This window comes from Oncorhynchus nerka, linkage group LG8, assembly GCF_034236695.1.
Source record: "Oncorhynchus nerka isolate Pitt River linkage group LG8, Oner_Uvic_2.0, whole genome shotgun sequence".
Lineage (NCBI taxonomy): Eukaryota > Metazoa > Chordata > Actinopteri > Salmoniformes > Salmonidae > Oncorhynchus > Oncorhynchus nerka.
This window is the reverse complement of record NC_088403.1, coordinates 45,482,676-45,501,902: the sequence shown is the minus strand read 5'-3', so window position 1 is coordinate 45,501,902 and position 19,227 is coordinate 45,482,676. Positions and strand designations below refer to the sequence as shown.

The window sequence follows — 19,227 nt, the reverse complement described above, 5'->3', positions numbered from 1 at the left end:
CTGCTGTATAAGAATGGTAATTAGCTGTCTCCCAGTTCGGACTTGTAACATTCCCTCTGCATTATAACTTCCTCATGATATTACGGTACATATTTTAGGCAGCAAACACTGATAAACAAAGAATACATCATGTAACAGCACTATGAACAGATATTGCAATTTTATTGCGATTTTGTCATTCTGGACAAAATACAGAAATGTGTTATACATGAAAAGAAAGTGAATGCCATAATGTTGCATTTTTCAACACAACCAACACATGCATCACATACGAAACCTGCAGGTTCTTTACATAAAATCAAAACAGCATGCAATAGTCTTCAGAGAATGTGTCATTGTTCGTCTTTAAATGAACCGTCGTCCAATGGAAACTTTCATTAAGTAAAATATTTAACTTAAACAAACTTGTGATTCATATTAAATATAACTATTCCACATTTTTAAACAATTATTGTAATAATACATTATCATAAGTTGTTTTTTGAAAATAACATTAAAAGTTGAACAGTCAGTTGACAAAGATGACCTGCAGCGGGAGGAGTCACCATGTTGACTTTACATTCAACCAATCACCATGAGGTATTACATGGTCCCATTTTCATTGGCCGTTGTCACAGATTGTCTGTTCTCTGAGAAGCTCCTTTTAGCATGGAATGTTACAGCAGTTCTATAGAAACAGTAATTGAAAGTAAAACAGAAAAAAAGGTATTATTCTGACAAATATGTCCCTTATCATAAAGTGAATTTAATTTGGAAAAACAAGGAAATATTGTGCCATTTAACAAAAGTCCCCATACATGTTGTCTACTTGTAAAGTTTAGAATATTTCCCCCCATCCTGTCAACCGTCGACAATATGTGACGAGAAATGGCAGCGTCAACATCAACAGTACCTCAGACCCAGAATCACAAAATGGCTTCATGGCGTTTGCTTGTATTGGCTCTTATTTACTCCTATATCCGTAACACTGTAAATAAGTCAAAAGAACCACGTCCATCTTACGTTAAAGTAAAGATTATCTTTTAAGCTTCACACATTCCTATGTGTATGACTTTACTTTCTTAACTTTGGTATTGAGGTTTGGTCTTGTAAAAAATATTTATGTTGCTTGTACAGTAGCAATACTCCCAAAGGACATACTGGTAGCTAATGGTTTAGCCCCCCACCCCAACCCTCGATAACAGGGTTCTGAACATAGACATAGAATTCATTCTAATTCTATGGTTCCAACCAGCGAGCAGCAGACTGATGCACAGAAGTGATGTGAATAATAGACTACCAACCTTCCCTTTATCTAAGGCTGTATCAAGTGACACCATATTCCCCATATAGTGCACTACTTTCAACAAACATGTAGTGCAGTGCGCTACCTTTAAACCTCCACGATGGAATAGGGTGCCATTTGAGACTAGCACCTTAGTCTTTAGTGTGGGCTGTAGTTATGACAACACGTCCAAGACACAACACAGCTTTTTTAATCAATCAACCAATCGAAAAACGCTGAGATCCGAGAAGTACCCTTCCCTCTCTTCCTCTTCCTCTCCTTCCCTCAATCACTCCTCACACATAGACTCCCCCAGGTCCACAGCTCCCCCTCTGGTCAGCCGCCGCATCTTGCTGAAGTCGTGGTCCGTGCGGAGGTAGGAGAGAGAGGGGCCTCCCTCGCTGTGGCTGGCCAGGTCCGTAGGCTGTGCCTGGGTGGGAAGGGTCCTCATCTCCCCCCCGGACCTCCAGTAGAGGGTGTAGTCCTGGGGCTCGGAGACGGCGAAGGTGGAGGCACAGAGCTTGGCCAGGGCCTCGCTGCTCTCGCCGGCTCTCCACTGCAGCGTCCGCACAGCACTGCGCTCGCCGTCCTGGAACAGTACCCGAACGCACCTCTGCACACACACACACACACAGAAACACACACAGGCAGAAACACAAACACGTAGAAGCAGACACACACATACATACGAGCACCCCCCCCCCACACACACAAAAACACGCACACACACAAAATAAGTTACAAGATGTATCATCTTATTAACTCACACAAGCAGCCTTTATAACACAGCCCTCCGAGACCACACAAAGCTCAGAGAGGTTCAAAATAACAGATCATTTTCCATTCATTTGAACCAAGCTAACAAATTCAACACTCAACACAGTACACAATACACACAGGCTCAATAGGCTACTGTTCATTAACACAGCTTTACATACTGTAAGCTATATACAATAAATTCTCATTCCTCAAAATAAATCTATACCAACCACTCTCAAATAGCCTACAGTGCATACAGTCTTCACTGTTGATTCAACAGTATTCATAGACATGTATAGTCTTCATATTCTAACAAACTCTCTACTTTTATATCTTTACGTTAAAACACACCCACTTTAAAACGCACACACTGTAAACATACATTTAACCAGCTCCATTAAGTCATACAGTCCCTTCATCTTGACAAAAATAATCCATACACTTACACATAAACACATATACATGAATGTACAATAATATACATCTCCACTAAATGTGAACACAGCGTACCATAATACACATAACACTGTCTGAATGTTCAGTACTGTTCAAATGTATTACATAAGTGGAGAACCACCTACAGTACCAGCGCCATATAGCGCACACACACACACACACACGATACAGCCCCAGCAAAAAAGTTTCCCATTACCCACTATTATAACCACGTCATTAAACAACATTAAAAAGCAGCAACTTACAGAGTCACTGAGCTCCTCGCTGTTCGTGTGCATATTGTGTTTGCTCTCTTCAGTGGGTTGCTGCTGCTCAGTAAATTTCATGTTATCTGACCGCCCACTTCTTCATAGCACTTAGCTAGCTCACTGATCTCCCTCAGTGCCAGTACTGCAAATCTGTTAACGGGTGTGCGTGTGTGTTATAGCTATTTGAATAGAATGAGCAGCCCAAGTGACTGAATAGCTAACCACAGTATTTTATTACCATTTCATATGGTGAATGGTGGTCATCATTTGTGGACGCTTCAAATACTAGGAGACTGGTGTGTCTGTGTGTGTGTTACAACTAGCAGCTATTTGAAGGGAGTGAGTATACTACACGTCACTAATCAGCTATCCACTGTACTATGTTAACTGGTGAATGGTGGTCAGAATTTGGGGAATAACAAGCACGAGGAGGGTGCGCCTGTCTGGAGTGCTAGATGGGCGGGGTTTGTTCTTTTGGGACTATTCCATTGGTTCCATTGCACCAGGCATCACAATCCAGCACAGCTAAAGTATTTGAAGGAAAATGAATACTATTTGAACCCAGGTCTGGGTGACCAGAGGGAGAGCGGACATGCTGACTCTCCCGAGGGGAGAGTCTATTATTCACATCTGTGCATTGAAAAACGTCTTGGTGTCACAGGAGGTCCACTTTCTCTTTGTCTGATAAGCTGGACAAGGTTAATCAAAGTGCCCCTTTCTCCCCGTATGTCATGCACAGCCTTGGATGGCATATGGGAGGTGCGTAGGTTGAGATCTGTAATCATACAGATCTCATCCCCAGGATCCAAATCCAGTTGCTTCCCCACCTCCTCCAGTAACTTTGCCTGGTAGCCCATCAATACAGAGGTCACGTTGAGTACTCTGATTGATAGGGTTGAGGTTTTGTACGTTTGTGGAAAATACAGGCAGAAAAGTGCTCCGTCGTTACAAAGAGGGAAGTACTAGTATAGTGCCAGTAGCACGCCATGTGGGGTGGGGGTAATCAGCCAGTGACGGCTCCACCATGGGAGTGTTGCAAAATCCGGATTCCTCCATATTGCGCATGCTAGGGGAGTCCCTAGCCAGGATCTTGCTGTTAAGGGGCTCATCCCATAAGCTCCTAGCCTCCCTGAGGCAAACTGGGACCGCAGGAAGCAGTTGCTTAACGGGTGACATGCAGGATGGGAGTCTTTCCCCATCATACAGGTCCTTTCTGGAGTCCTGGCCCCCTAAGGGAGCCGGACACTCGATGCCAAGTCTGGCCGTGGCTCACTTGCAACTGCTGAGGAGCCTAAACTCCAAGTGAGGGAGATTTGCGGCACTTCCGTCCTGGGGGCAGGGAGACCTAGGGACTTGAGAGGGGAACAACAACGGTGTCTTCAACCTCAATCTCAGTCTCAAAGTTGAGGACACGCAAAATATAGCTCGCTTTCCCGACACGATATCGTCAGACAGTGAGGGGCTCGCCCCAGCTTACCTCGGTTGTGGGGGGTTGAGCCTCAACCTCGGTTGGTGGCTGTGAGGTGAGGGAGGGGGTAGAGCTAGTGTAGCATTTTAGTCTCCTCCTGATACCCACAGCAATTTCAGCAATTTACAATGACAACAGGACTTGGGGTTGTTGAATGCTTCCTGAGCATGCTCCCTTCCGAGGAAATTGATACACAGAAGGTGAAAATACTTTTCTGCAATCATGGAGCCGCAAGCGCAAGAACACAGGGGTTTGAGTGCTTGGCTCAGCTAGCCTTGGGGTGGGGCAGCAGTAGCCATTGTATAGAACAGGGATAGCTGATGACAAGACACCTTTTGTAAAAACAACAAATCAAATCAAATGTATTTGTCACATACACATGGTTAGCAGATGTTAATGCGAGTGTAGCGAAAGGCTTGTGCTTCTAGTTCCGACAATGCAGTAATAACCAACGAGTAATCTAACCTAACAATTCCAAAACTACTACCTTATACACACAAGTGTAAAGGGATAAAGAATATTTACATAAAGATATATGAATGAGTGATGGTACAGAACGGCATAGGCAAGATGCAGTAGATGGTATCGAGTACAGTATATACATATGAGATGAGTAATGTAGGGTATGTAAACAAAGTGGCATAGTTTAAAGTGGCTAGTGATACATGTATTACATAAAGATGCAGTAGATGATATAGGGTACAGTATATAAATATACATATGAGATGAGTAATGTAGGGTATGTAAACATTATATTAAGTAGCATTGTTTAAAATGGCTATTGATATATTTTACATCAATTTCCATCAATTCCCATTATTAAAGTGGCTGGAGTTGAGTCAGTGTGTTGGCAGCAGCCACTCAATGTTAGTGGTGGCTGTTTAACAGTCTGATGGCCTTGAGATAAAGCTGTTTTTTAGTTTCTCGGTCCCTGCTTTGATGCACCTGTACTGACCTCGCCTTCTGGATGATAGCGGGGTGAACAGGCAGTGGCTCGGGTGGTTGTTGTCCTTGATGATCTTAATGCCTTCCTGTGACATCGGGTGGTGTAGGTGTCCTGGAGGGCATGTAGTTTGCCCCCGGTGATGCGTTGTGCAGACCTCACTACCCTCTGGAGAGCCTTACGGTTGTGGGCGGAGCAGTTACCGTATCAGGCGGTGATACAGCCCGACAGGATGCTCTCAATTGTGCATCTGTAGAAGTTTGTGAGTGCTTTTGGTGACAAGCCGAATTTCTTCAGCCTCCTGAGGTTCGACGCTGTCTGTGTGGGTGGACCAATTCAGTTTGTCCGTGATGTGTAAGCCGAGGAACTTAAAACTTACTACCCTCTCCACTACTGTCCCATCGATGTGGATAGGGGGGTGCTCTCTCTGCTGTTTCCTGAAGTCCACAATCATCTCCTTTGTTTTGTTGACGTTGAGTGTCAGGTTATTTTCCTGACACCACACGTCGAGGGCCCTCACCTCCTCCCTGTAGGCCGTCTCGTCGTTTTTGGTAATCAAGCCTACCACTGTAGTGTCGTCCGCAAACTTGATTGAGTTGGAGGCGTGCATGGCCACACAGTCATGGGTGAACAGGGAGTACAGGAAAGGGCTCAGAACGCACCCTTGTGGGGCCCCAGTGTTGAGGATCAGCGGGGTGGAGATGTTGTTACCTATCCTCACCACCTGGGGGCGGCCCGTCAGGGAGTCCAGTACCCAGTTGCACAGGGCGGGGTCGAGACCCAGTGTCTCGAGCTTGATGACGAGTTTGGAGGGTACTATGGTGTTAAATGCTGAGCTGTAGTCGATGAACAGCATTCTCACATATGTATTCCTCTTGTCCAGATGGGTTAGGGCAGTGCGCAGTGTGGTTGAGATTGCATTGTCTGTGGACCTATTTGGGCAGTAAGCAAATTGGAGTGGGTCTAGGGTGTCATATTAAGCCCTGGGCTTTTGATAGGCATAAGCTAGCTAGTAGAAGCTAGCTTATGTCATGCAGTCACTCTCCTCCTGGGATTGAAGGTATTACCGGCATATCACACAAGGGGGCACTAAAAAAACAAGAAAAGCCCATTGGTTCTCTTTTATCAGAATGCTAACAAAATTAGCAAAAACTAATAGCGAAATAACTAAATGCCAACAAGCGACAACAAACGCGATAACGATAACGAACACTAATTGCAACGACAAGTAAATCCTAATTGCAACTGTCCGGTCCTCTGGCAGTCTCTATGGGGGTGCCACAGGGTTCAATTCTCGGGCCGACTCTTTTCTCTGTATATATCAATGATGTTGCTCTTGCTGCGGGCGATTCCCTGATCCACCTCTACGCAGACGACACCATTCTATATACTTTCGGCCCGTCATTGGACACTGTGCTATCTAACCTCCAAACGAGCTTCAATGCCATACAACACTCCTTCCGTGGCCTCCAACTGCTCTTAAACGCTAGTAAAACCAAATGCATGCTTTTCAACCGATCGCTGCCTGCACCCGCATGCCCGACTAGCATCACCACACTGGATGGTTCCGACCTTGAATATGTGGACACCTATAAGTACCTAGGTGTCTGGCTAGACTGCAAACTCTCCTTCCAGACCCATATCAAACATCTCAATCGAAAATCAAATCAAGAGTCGGCTTTCTATTCCCCAACAAAGCCTCCTTCACTCACGCTGCCAAGCTTACCCTAGTAAAACTGACTATCCTACCGATCCTCGACTTCGGCGATGTCATCTACAAAATTGCTTCCAACACTTACAAGCGAAAGTTGAATGAGTGAAATTGTGCAAATGAAAGTTGTGATGCATGCTTTTCTGAAGGAAGCAGCTTGTGTACACGGAGCAGATGATAGAAGAAAGGAGGAGAAAAAACGCTAACAGGAAGCACAGGGGAAAAATGGCAACTGTACAGATAACTCATCCAGAGATCTGTGACTTCTGGCAGAAATATATGAAAAAATATCTGATGGCAAACATTTCGTAGTGAATTCTATAGAACGCTCTAGATATAGAACACCATGGGCTCATCGGCTCCCTCTTTCTCCCGTTGTGCTGTTTACAAACAAACAAGTGACAGCTCAACTGGACTTTAATGCAGGGAAACTTAAATCCGTTTTACTTAATTTCTACCTGCATGTTAAATGAGGAACAGGAGGTGGAAAAACCTCTAGACCACCTTTACTACACACACAGAGACGCATAAAATGCTCTCCCCTGCCCTCCATTTGGCAACTCTGACCATAATTCTATCCTCCGGATTCCTGCTTACAAGCAAAAATTAAAGCAGGAAGCACCAGTAACTAGGTCAATAAAAAAGTGGTCAGATGAAGCACATGCTAAGCTACAGGACTGTTTTGCTAGCATAGACTGGAATATATTTCCCGGGATTCTTCCGATGGCATTGAGGAGTACACCACATCAGTCACTGGCTTCATCAATAAGTTCATCGATGACGTCATCCTCATAGTGACTGTACGTACATACCCCAACCAGAAGCCATGGATTACAGTCAAAATCCGCACTGAGCTAAAGGGTAGAGTTGCCACATTCAAGGAGCGGGACTCTAACCTGGAAGCTTATAAGAAATCCCTCTATGCCCTCGGACAAACCATCAAACAGGCAAAGAGTCTCAATACAGGACTAAGATTGAATCGTACTACACCGGCTCCGACACTCGTCAGGCGTGGCAGGGCTTGCAAACTATAACAGACCACAAAGGGAAGCACATCCGAGAGCTGCCCAGTGACACGAGCCTACCAAACGAGCTAAATTACTTCTATGCTCGCTTCGAGGCAAGTAACACTGAAACATGCATGAGAGCACCAGCTGTTCCGGACGACTGTGTGATCACGCTTTCCGCAGGCGATGTGAGTAAGACCTTTAGACAGGTCAACATTCACAAGGCCGCTGGGCAAGACGGATTACCAGGACGTGTACTCCGAGCATGCCCTGATCAACCGGCAAGTGTCTTCATTGACATTTTCAACCTCTCCCTGTCTGAATCTGTAATATCAACATGTCTTAAGCAGACCACCATAGTCTCTGTGCCCAAGAACACTAAGGTAACCTGCCTAAATGACTACCGACCGTAGCACTCACGTCTCTAGCCATGAAGTGCTTTGAAAGACTGAAACCCTAGGCACACTCCAATTTGCACACTGCCCCAACAGATCCACAGATGATGCAATCTCTATTGCACTCCATACTGCCCTTTCACACCTGGACAAAAGGAACACATATGTGAGAATACTATTCATTGACTACAGCTCAGCGTTTAACACCATAGTGCCCTCAAAGCATCACAACTAAGCTAAGGCCCCAGGGACTAAACACCTCCCTCTGCAACTTGATCCTGGACTTCCTGACGGGCCGCCCCCAGGTGGTAAGGGTTGGTTAACAACACATTTCCCAAGCTGATCCTTAACACGGGGACCCCTCATGGGTGCATGCTCAGTCCCCCCCTGTAATCTGTTCACTCATGACTGCACGGCCAGGCACGACTCCAACACCATCATTACATTTGCCGATGACACAACAGTGGTAGGCCTGATCACCGACAATGATGAGACAGCCTGTAGGGGGACGTCAGAGACGTGACCGTGTATTGCAAGGACAACAACCTCTCCCTCAACACGATCAGGACTAAGGAGATGATTGTGGACTACAGGAAAAGGAGGACCGAGCACGCCACCATTCTCATCGACGGGGCTGTAGTGGAGCAAGTTGAAAGCTTCAAGTTCCTTGGCGTCCAAATCACCAACAAACTAACATGGTCCAAGCACACCAAGACAATTGTGAAGAGGGCACGAGAAAACCTACTCCCTCTCAGGAGACTGAAAAGATTTGGTGTGGGTCCTTAGATCCTCAAAAGGTTCTACAGCTGCACCATCGAGAGCATCCTGATGGGTTGCATCACTGCCTGGTATGGCAACTGCTTGGCCTCCGACTGCAAGGTACTACAGAGGGTAGTGCGTACGGCCCAGTACATCACTGGGGCCAAGCTTCCTGCTATCCAGGACCTTTATACCAGGCGGTGTCAGAGGAAGGTCCTAAAAATTGTCAAAGACCCCAGCCACCCTAGACATAGACTGTTCTCTCTGCTACCGCACAGCAAGCTGTCTAGGTCCAAGAGGCTTCTAAACAGCACTGCCAAGCCATAAGACTCCTGAACATCTAATCAAATGGCTACCCAGACTATTTGCATTGCCTCCTCCCACTCTTTTACGCTGCTGCTACTCTCTGTTATTATCTATGAATAGTCACTTTAATAACTATACCTACATGTACATATTACCTCAATTACCTTGAATAACCGGTGCCCCCGCACATTGATTATGTACCGGTAACCCCTGTATATAGCCGCACTATTGTTATTTTACTGCTGCTCTTTAATCCTAACTTTTTTAGGCGTTTTTCTTAAAACTGCATTGTTGGTTAAGGGCTTGTAAGTAAGCATTTCACTGTAAGGTCTACTACACCTGTTGTATTCGGCGCATGTGACAAATACAATTTGATTTGTTCTGGGGAACTACGGTAAGCTTCATAATGTGAAATAATGTGAGAGATGAAATGAAGAACGCAATCTGCATTATCTCCTAATGTATTGCACAAGATGACGCAAGTATAAACTTAAAATTAGCTGCAAATATTCACATATTTTAAAAAAAAATTAAAAATTTTTTTAGACGGTTTTGAAAAACTATCTTGTGGCTTTTTCCAAATACCCCTGTATACGGTATATACGGTATACTGCCCCAGCCTAGAGGCAATAATGCGTTAGCTAGCTAGCAGCTAGCTCATGACTAAGGCACGCTGTAGCTAGCACAGTGCTAACCGGAGGGAACCACGTGGTGGCAGTTCGACTTCGGGTAGGTATTCTCCCACGACCGTAGAGCCATGAGGCTAACCAGTCGGTCTAGTTAACACAAACAAGTAAACCAAGGTTAAACTAGACGAGAGAAGGGAGCTAGCAATATTACCATGTTGCAGGTAGTGATGCTGATATGGTTAGCTTGCTTTCCAGCGAGCTAACCAGGTTAGTTTAAGCCTTGTGGAGTGAGATAGCCCTTTGTTAGTGTGGTCAGCTAGCTAGCCAGGTTAGCTAATGTCTGCGGCATAGCTAGCTGTGTAACGTTAGCTACCACTGGAGACTGAGGAGTAGAAAATGTATTCTACTCGAAGCAAAACCTTCCTTATGGTCAGTACTCAACACTATCAATGGAAGCTGATTGTCCTATGTTCGGCAGCATTAACCTTGCGATTCGCCTGAGAACAGTTCAGTAGGGAGAGAGGGATCTAGTCGTGCTGAGGGTAGTGGTCTTTTCCGCAAGGAAGAGAGGCGAGAATGACTAGCGGGCAGACATCCAGGAGATGTGATCCACTGAGACAATCCCATTGTGAGATATCAAAAACAAGTATTTGAAATATAACTGTACATTTCTTTGTGACAACTGCTGATGTGAAAAGGGATTTATAAAATAACATTGATTGATTGAAATAGTGTCTTACCTGGTTCTGTTGTCTCTCCTGGTGGCTCTTGGCTTCCAGGCTGCGTCTGCGGCCCCACTCCCTCAGCCTATCCTGGGCCTCACGAGTCAGACCTCCTGGGAGAACTTGGTCCCCCTCCGCCTCCGGGCTCTGGATCAGACACAGGCTGGCATAGACGCTGGTCAGGTAGTACCCACCTAGGAGACGGAGTGGGGGCACGGAGCACAGCGAAATGTCAATACAGTGACTTTGAATGCCATTTAAATATCCATTCACCCACATATGTCTTCATTATCCCCCATGTTATTATTTTAAAGGTGGAGGGGTGTATGAGAGAAAGGGTTGTAGTGGGTGAGGTCCATAGTGGTACCCTCTCCTTTGGGGTAGAAGTAAGGTGTGTGGCAACACTTTATTTTTAATGGTCTGTAAAAAAAACATTTATTTAATCATAACTCCCACATTTATAAACCATTTACTAATGACAGTAAAGCATTTTTACAGTCCCTAATCTAAAGTGAGTCCTATTTAACCTTAACCCTTACCTAACCTTAAACGTAAATGGTGTGCAATCTTTTTTGTCAATGCCTTATGAATGGTTCATAATGAAGCGTTAAAATAAAGTGTAACCAGGTGTGTATTGTGGGGTGTAGTGTATAAAAGGGTGGAGTAAGTGTGTAGTCTGTACCATCTCCCCTAGGTGTGTAGTTACAGATATAGGTGGATTAAAGGTGGACAGGGCGTAGGCTATAAAGGGTGTACTTGGGGTGTAGTGCGTACCCTCCCCAGTGAGCCAGGAGGGCTCCAGCAGCTCCATCATGTACTCCACCTCCAGTAGGATCTGAGGTGTGTTACACATCACTATCACATAGGACAGCGCCGGCAGGAAGTCCGTCGAGCTCACTTCCTGTCCTGGGAGCATGAATAGGATGGCAAGACAGCTTTAACAGTTAATTGATTGATTGATTATGACAGTGAATAACAGCTCCATCAATTGTGCTATTAAAATGTTTATATTTATAATAGATAATGACTCGCTTTAGCTACTTTATATTAAATTAAATCAAGCAAAGTGAAGGCCCACTCACCACCGTCGTGGAGGGCCCCCATGGCTTTCTGGACCGCCTTGCACATCTGCAGAAGCAGCAGCATCTTGTCTATGGGCGAGTGTGTGCGCTGCATGAGAGCCAGCTTCTGCCTCACCCTCTCCACGCCACGGGTGTCGGGCACGCCCACAAGCACCCCAAGGTGCTCCATCGCCCCCTCTTGGCAGTCCAGGAGACTGCAGGCCAGGCGCTGGGTGGAGCCATCCTGTCTGTGGAGGGAGAGGAGGGCCTGGCCAAGCAGCACCCTCAGAGGCTTCAGCACACAGCCAAACATGGCCTTCTCCAGGGCTAAGTCTGCATGGGGGAAAACACACACATACGTCAGTAGGCACGCACACACAGATGCATGCATGAGCATGCACAAACACAAACAAACGCAAGTGCACATAGACGCACACACACACTAGCAGTTAAAGATTGAGGAAACACATTGTATAAAGTTACACTTTATTTCTGAGCACAAACTCTTTTCTCAAACATCTCAAAGTACCAGTTATATATACACATACCCCTACACACACCAACCACTTTACAGAGGAAATTATTCTTCATTACTGAGGGAAGTGGCGGTATACAGGCTTGCCTGACCAGGCTGACGTTGTCCAACACACATAATGCTAACCTCAGGTCTACATCAATACCCAGCCCCCGTCTTCCCTCGATCTCTTCCTCTTTTCCTCTCTCTCCCTCCCTTTCTCTCTTTCTACCTTTCTGTTCCTCTCCCTCTCGCTCCCTCCCGAGCCACTGAGAATCGTGCTGCTCTTCAAGTGCGCGTGGGACTGTGATATCTTTTTATGATAAACGATGAGCGAGGAAAAAAATGCAAATGCCTCCACCAACGCAATGTATGTGTGTGTGTGTGTGTGTGTGTGTGTGTGTGTCTGCGCAAATCGTAGCAACGGTGAACTAAAATCAGCAGAGTCTGCTCCACTCTCTCCAAAAGCCTCAACACTCACTGCTCAACCAGGCAACAGTGTATCACACACATACACCAACCATAGCCCCCCCCCTTGAAATCTCAATGAACGTATGCCCTATATCTCCTATCCAGCAACGTACTTTTTGGCTGGCTCAATGTGATAGATGGGTTTCTCTGGCGTGGCTAGCAAAGCTTTTAAAATCCTAGTGACAATATGAACTCCACTGGATGAAGAGCTACCCCTACGCACTAGCATTGTGGTGATAATACCGTTTCACTCAAATCCTCTGTGGACAGTCTACTCCCGTACTCATCTAAAGCTAGCCTGTTGTTTCCACAGACAGAATTATCTCTCTGCCACCGTCTCCTCTGTGTAATGGTGGGTTTACTGTGCATTATTATGTATCCTGTAAATCCAATGGACAGTATCTCATTGACATGCTGCTCACATCTAATAACATTTGTGTTCTCGTCATCTATTATGTGACACCTCTGTACCGCTCTCAATCCCATGATTACCAAAGTAGTGGTTGGAACTTGAGACAACTAAAGTTGAAAAAAGGTACCTTTCTCATTGTCAGGCACCAGGGTCTCTAGGGGGGGTGACAGCTCTCCGCTGTCCAGCAGGAAGCAATTGGCCTGGGACAGGAAGCGCCGCAGTCCCTGGAGCACCCCCACGGAGGTCGTCGATGAGAAAGACGATGATGAGGATGCAGCCTGCGCCAGGACCTCTCTCAGCTCCTCTCTCTGTCTCTGGATGAACTCCTGGACCAGGGAACCAAACGCAGACCTCCAGAGAGAGAGAGAGTTTATACCAAAAACATTATGATGCATTTACACAAGGGTACACAATTCCACAGCAGTCCTATCGACCAATATCACTGAATTTTCTGAAACGTTTACAATGCGACGTAAATTAATGTAAATAAATAGACCATTTGAATGCTCAAAGGCGCTAATATGGCGTCCAGACAATGTAAAAGTTGGCCAAAGTCCCTCTCTATGTTTATATATGGTTCTGCCAACCTCCGATCCCTGGACAGCTCCTCCACCAGCCTGGCGAGCCTCTTCTCTGGAGCGAAGAAACACACAAATGCCGCACTCATCCTGTGGAGGCCTCCGTGGCCCCCCCGGGAGCGCACCATGGGCGGGCGGTGCTGGGGGTTGTGGTTTGGTTGTTTAAAGAACTGGTCCTCTGGTTCTGGTTCCTCTTCCTCCAGGCTGCTGAATGAGCTGCTGCTGTCCAGTTCGGCCAGAGAGGGGGCCGGGCGGCCCTCCAAGGCTAGGCACGCCACCTCGATGCTAGGCTCCTCTGGAGCAGGAAGGTCCTCCTCTACCTCCACCACTTGTTCTGTTGGAGCCTGGGGAGAGATGGCGTCAAGGTCATATCTTCATTCGATGCATCAATTTGTCAGTGTGACGAGTGTGTGAGGAGTGTGTGAGTGTGTGTCAATAAAGGAGAAAAAGAGAGTGACACGAAAGAAAATAGATAAAGGAAGACAGAGGAATATGGAAAGAGAAGAGACAGAGAGAGACATATCTCATAAAGTTACCTTTACCGGTGGCGGTACATTTATTGGCACGAGATCCTCATCCTCTGCCGACGTCGGGGACAGTGCAGGGGTCCTCCTCAGGACGCCAGCCCCAGAATGGATCTTCCTGTGTGGGTTGGGACTGGGCTGGAGGGGGTGGGCTGGAGCCTCTCCTGGTCCTGGGGGTCTTCTGGGACTGAGGAAGGAAACGACCCAGCCCCCCCACCACCAGACAGAGTCATGGAGCTCTCGGTGGAGACACGGACCCTCATACTGCGTTTGAAGCGGTGGCGTTTGTGTGACGCCACCTGGGTTGGCTGCTGTTGCTGCTGCTGCTGGGGGGGGGGGGGGGAGGATCAAAGTTAGACATAACCACTGATTCAGGATCATATATTTTTTCACCCTCCTAATGGTTATGGTTAGGATTGGTGGTAGGGGTAAACGGATCCTAGATCTGTGGTTAAAGGTAGACTTTGCAGGATGACACCATCCTAAACAATGGGATGGCTGACTTGCCACTTACAGCCATTTTGTTGTCTATGAGTTTGAACTTCGAGCTGGAAGAAGGCAAGTAAACTGATTCAGGGTCAGAAATCATTTTCACCCCCCCAATGGTTATGGTTTAGAATTACCTCCACCTGTAGGAAGAGTGGGTTGATGAAGCAGAGAGACTCCTGTCTGCCGCAGGACAGCAGGTAACACAGGTCCTGGGACAGACCTGCCTTGACCTGGGTGGCACTGATGGGTGGAGCCTTGGTGGTGCTGGGTGGGGCCTTAATGATGGTGGGTGGAGCCTGCCAGTCCCCTGGTCCATTCTGGGTGTCAGACAGGGGACACCAGAACTCTGTTGGGATGTGGGGAAAACAAGAAGTAGAAAGACAATGCAGTCTGGTTCAGATTCTGGTACTGAACGTTTCCATAGTTTAGTGTTCAGAGGATATGTCAGTGATTAACGCCATAAAGAGATTGATATTGAAGTGCTTTGAAGACCATATCCTACTGTGATGGACATTTAGATCCAGTCCAGAAAACAAGCCCTAGACACTTGTGTAGATCTGAATGAATTGGATAGGTATACGTTTCATCCACAGTCTCAATGTAATGCTACGCTATAGATCCGTTGAATGAATCCCTACCTAATCCCATATGAGAGATGGCCTCCAGCTTTCTGTGGGAAGAGGCCTGAGCAATGGCTTCTGGGAGCTCCAAAGGGAAAGGCAGCACATCTCTGGAGACAACACACACACATAGTTATTTCAGATCAAATGATATGGCGGTTCCCAAGACATAGTGGGCTGGAACATGTGGGTGCCCTGTTTTGTAAAGGGAGTGCCATTACAGAGTATTTTTAGTCAGTCGACAAAACAGACCAAAGCAGTGGCAGTGTTATTGACAGGTACATGGGCGCAAAGGTAGTGCTAATCACCTGCTGATGCAGTAGAAGGCCACCAATCGGCAGAGGTCTGGGAAGCTGAGGGCGGAGCTCTCCAGGGCGAAGGCTGGTGATAGGGCAGAGAGTTTAAAAACGAATCACAGCCTTGTAACATTTGGCAGCATTCTTCATTGTTCATGTGTTTCATGGTTAGTTTAGGAGGAGTGTTTCTTAACTCCAGTCCTCGAGGACCCTCAACAGTACACACGTTTACTGTAGCCCCGGACAAGCACACCTGATTCAACTCATCATCAAGCCCTTGATGAGTTGAATCAGGAGCGTTTGTCCTGGGCTAAAATCAAAACGGGTGCTGTTGGAAGTACTTCAGGACCGGGGTTTTAGTGTGTGTGTTGACTTTGATGTGCACATGGTACTCACTTGAGTCCTCCTCACATATGAGACACTCCTTGATGGAGGACGCTACCCTGTCAGCTGTCACTCGGACACACAACAGCTTCCTCTGGCTGGAGCTGCATTTACGCACCAGGAACGTCTACAGGGGCCATCCATAAACATTGGCAAAGAGAACAATAATTATGTACCTAATCAAAATGCCTTTATTTGTATGGCACGTTCAATGGAAACAAAGATTTTAAAACTCACAATGCGTTTCGCCTGCATGGCGTTACATTTTGTTCCCATTGAACATGCCATACAAATAACGGCATTTTAATTCATTACATGAAGAGTGCCTTGGACCTCCTTTCTTTTTGATGACCAATTTATGCTTTTTTACCAATGAGAACCTTCTGTTTCCAAAGACCTTACTATTGTGTACATTAGCAGCGCTTCCCTCCCTCCCTATTTACTACAAATAATGACGTACCGTTAAACAAGTACTGTTGTAAATGTTCGATAAGTGCTGTCAATAGTAAGTAAGTAACAGTAAGTCATGGCTGAAGTTGGATTTTATGAGGGTGCTTTGTGAACTGTACAGTAAGTTCCTGAGTATCTTGTATACTACTCCATTGGAAAGCTGTACTAAATTGAACAGATCCGGTTCACCTGAGAGTGAGGGATAGTTCATTAATTGATGGAATGATCGGATTGGCTCTCCTCACCCCGACAGGTTCTCTGAGCAAGATGTAGAGGGCGGAGTCAGCGTTGATTGACAGCTGCAGCCAGATAGGGTGTGTGTGGAGGAGGCGGTCCAACACACTGAAACTCCTCTGTGAGCCCAGGTCCCCCTGCATCTAAATAGAACACAGGAAGGGTTTTATGTATCTCTCTTGTTTTCCCCTCTCTCTCTCAAAACTGCAGGGTGGATGTCACAGTGGTGACATTGTGTGGGCTGCCGAAGAGCATTGCGAGCGTAGCAGCAGATGGTTGCCTTGGTTACCGAGGCCTACACATCCTACCAGGCATTCCCGCTCAGTAACAGCACCCCTCTCTTCCAACACGCGGAGATAGACACACACACACACACACACACACAACACGCACAAGCGCACACAAACACACAAAACACTAACAAAACAAACCCCTCCAGGAGTGCATGGAAGCTACTGACAAGGTGAAGAGTCTTTGGTATATTTCTAGAAAGTACCGTGACTTTCCACTGTTGCAAGTGTATTTATACCCTTTGTTTTATTGGCAATTCCTCTCTACTGGTAAACACAACATCCTCATCCCTCGCATCCTAGAGAAAGGTGAGATGTAGTTCTGAACAGGAAGGAGCCTGTTGTTATTGTTTTCTTTTATGACTTGATGATGATAACATTAGTCATTATAGGAGTCAGCCACGTAGGAGAAATCACATAGAAACAAGGAGGATAACGCGTTCGTGTTGTCTAATTACTACACCGCGGCAGATTTAACACTTCAAAACCCTTCTCGTCATTTTCTGTGTGAGAGAAAATATTTTCCAGTACGAATAAGTCTCATAATGCAATAAACACCATTATCAGCCGGAGTCATAATTGAGAAAACTCTCAGTCTCTATATTATCATTCAATCTGAAGGGCTCAATTCCCTGGTCTTTACAAACTGATTTAACGTGGTAATATAGTAACACAAGTGACACACATCCTGTGTCCTCTATGACTAATATAAACAACCTCCCACCTCAAGTGAGTGTGAAGGGCAGTGTAGGGGTCAACCATACCACCCAAAGCAAGGCCGACACACACACACACATACAACGCCAAAGGCGAGAGAAAAACCATGCTGGTTGGTTACTTCCAGATCCCACTTACATAAAACACAACACGGCCCCCCGCCCCTTCACACACACACGTAATGTCCAGAGAGGGAGAGTGGGAGTAAGGGAAGAGAGAAAGAGAGAAAGATGGAGAGGCTCATATGCAATATCCTAAATCTACGAGTAGGATGTAATTGATTTGTGTTGTTTGTCATGTATTCTTACAGACTTGAAAAGGTAAACATGTATTATGGTCTTAAAAGAAAAATCCACTCAAAAAACTATATATATATATTTTTTTCTTCATTAGTCCACTTAATATATTCTAAAAATGTTTTGCATGCCAGCCTTCAAGTGAGGTGGCACACAAATATAAATATATATTTTTCCTTTAATAGGTCAACTACCGCCTCCCGAGCGGTGCAGCGGTCTAAGGCACTGCATCACAATGCTTGAGGCATCATTACAAAGCGAGTGAGTCTTGGCTGGGTTGTGTTTCGGGGGAACGCATGGCTCTCGACCATCACTTCTCCCGAGTCTGTATGGGAGTTGCAGCGATAGGACAAGCCTAACTACCCTTGGATATAATGAAATTGGGGAGAAAAAGGGGTCAAATAAATAAATAAATAAATAATAATAAATAAAATACAAAAATATAAATAAATAAGGAAACTGCCCTTGAAAAACACATTTTCGCATCGATATGAGTCAGAAACATTTATTCTAGTGTCAAAATGTATTACAAAGTGTAATTAGGATAATTTTATCCAAAACTGTGGTAAATATTGAGGCTACCTACTACTTATTAAACAAAGTAAGTTAGCTAAATGTATTTAGAAAAGAGACACATAAACCCATAATATATTTATCTGGTACTGTTAATCCCAATTTTAAATGTTCCCTAACTCCGCCTCCAACTGACAGAGCAGCAATTTAACATTTTCTTCAGATGAAAGAGAAGAACAGCTGTCAGTGCCAAAAATCTTTCTCATGGATAATGGCATTTTATTTAATTATATAATCATAACATTTATTTCAAATGTGTTTTTCCTATGGCGGGTGACAGAGGAAGAAGGTATTTTCCTTAACTGCCTACAAGCAAGAGTTTTCACTGAGCAACCACCACAGCTAGTTAGCTAGCTAGCTCCTTTAGCTTGCCACCACAATATACAGAGTGACTGAACAAGGTAAGAATTATTTAGGATATTAAAGCTCTGAGTTAATATGTCATGTATGTGTTAGATATACAGTTGAAGTCGGAAGTTTACATACACTTAGGTTGGAGTCATTAAAACTCGTTTTTCAACCACTCCACAAATTTCTTATCAAAAAACTATAGTTTTGGCAAGTTGGTTAGGACATCTACTTTGTGCATGACAAGTAATTTTTCCAACAAGTGTTTACAGACAGATTATTTCACTGTATCACAATTCCAGT

At 45.4% G+C, this 19,227-nt stretch overlaps 1 pseudogene; it reads right to left on the bottom strand.

Annotated features, from left to right (window-relative positions):
• Positions 1 to 147: 147 nt before the first annotated feature.
• Positions 148 to 18,038, bottom strand: LOC115133404 (ras and Rab interactor 2-like; annotated as a pseudogene).
• Between the last annotated feature and the right edge of the window lie 1,189 nt (positions 18,039 to 19,227).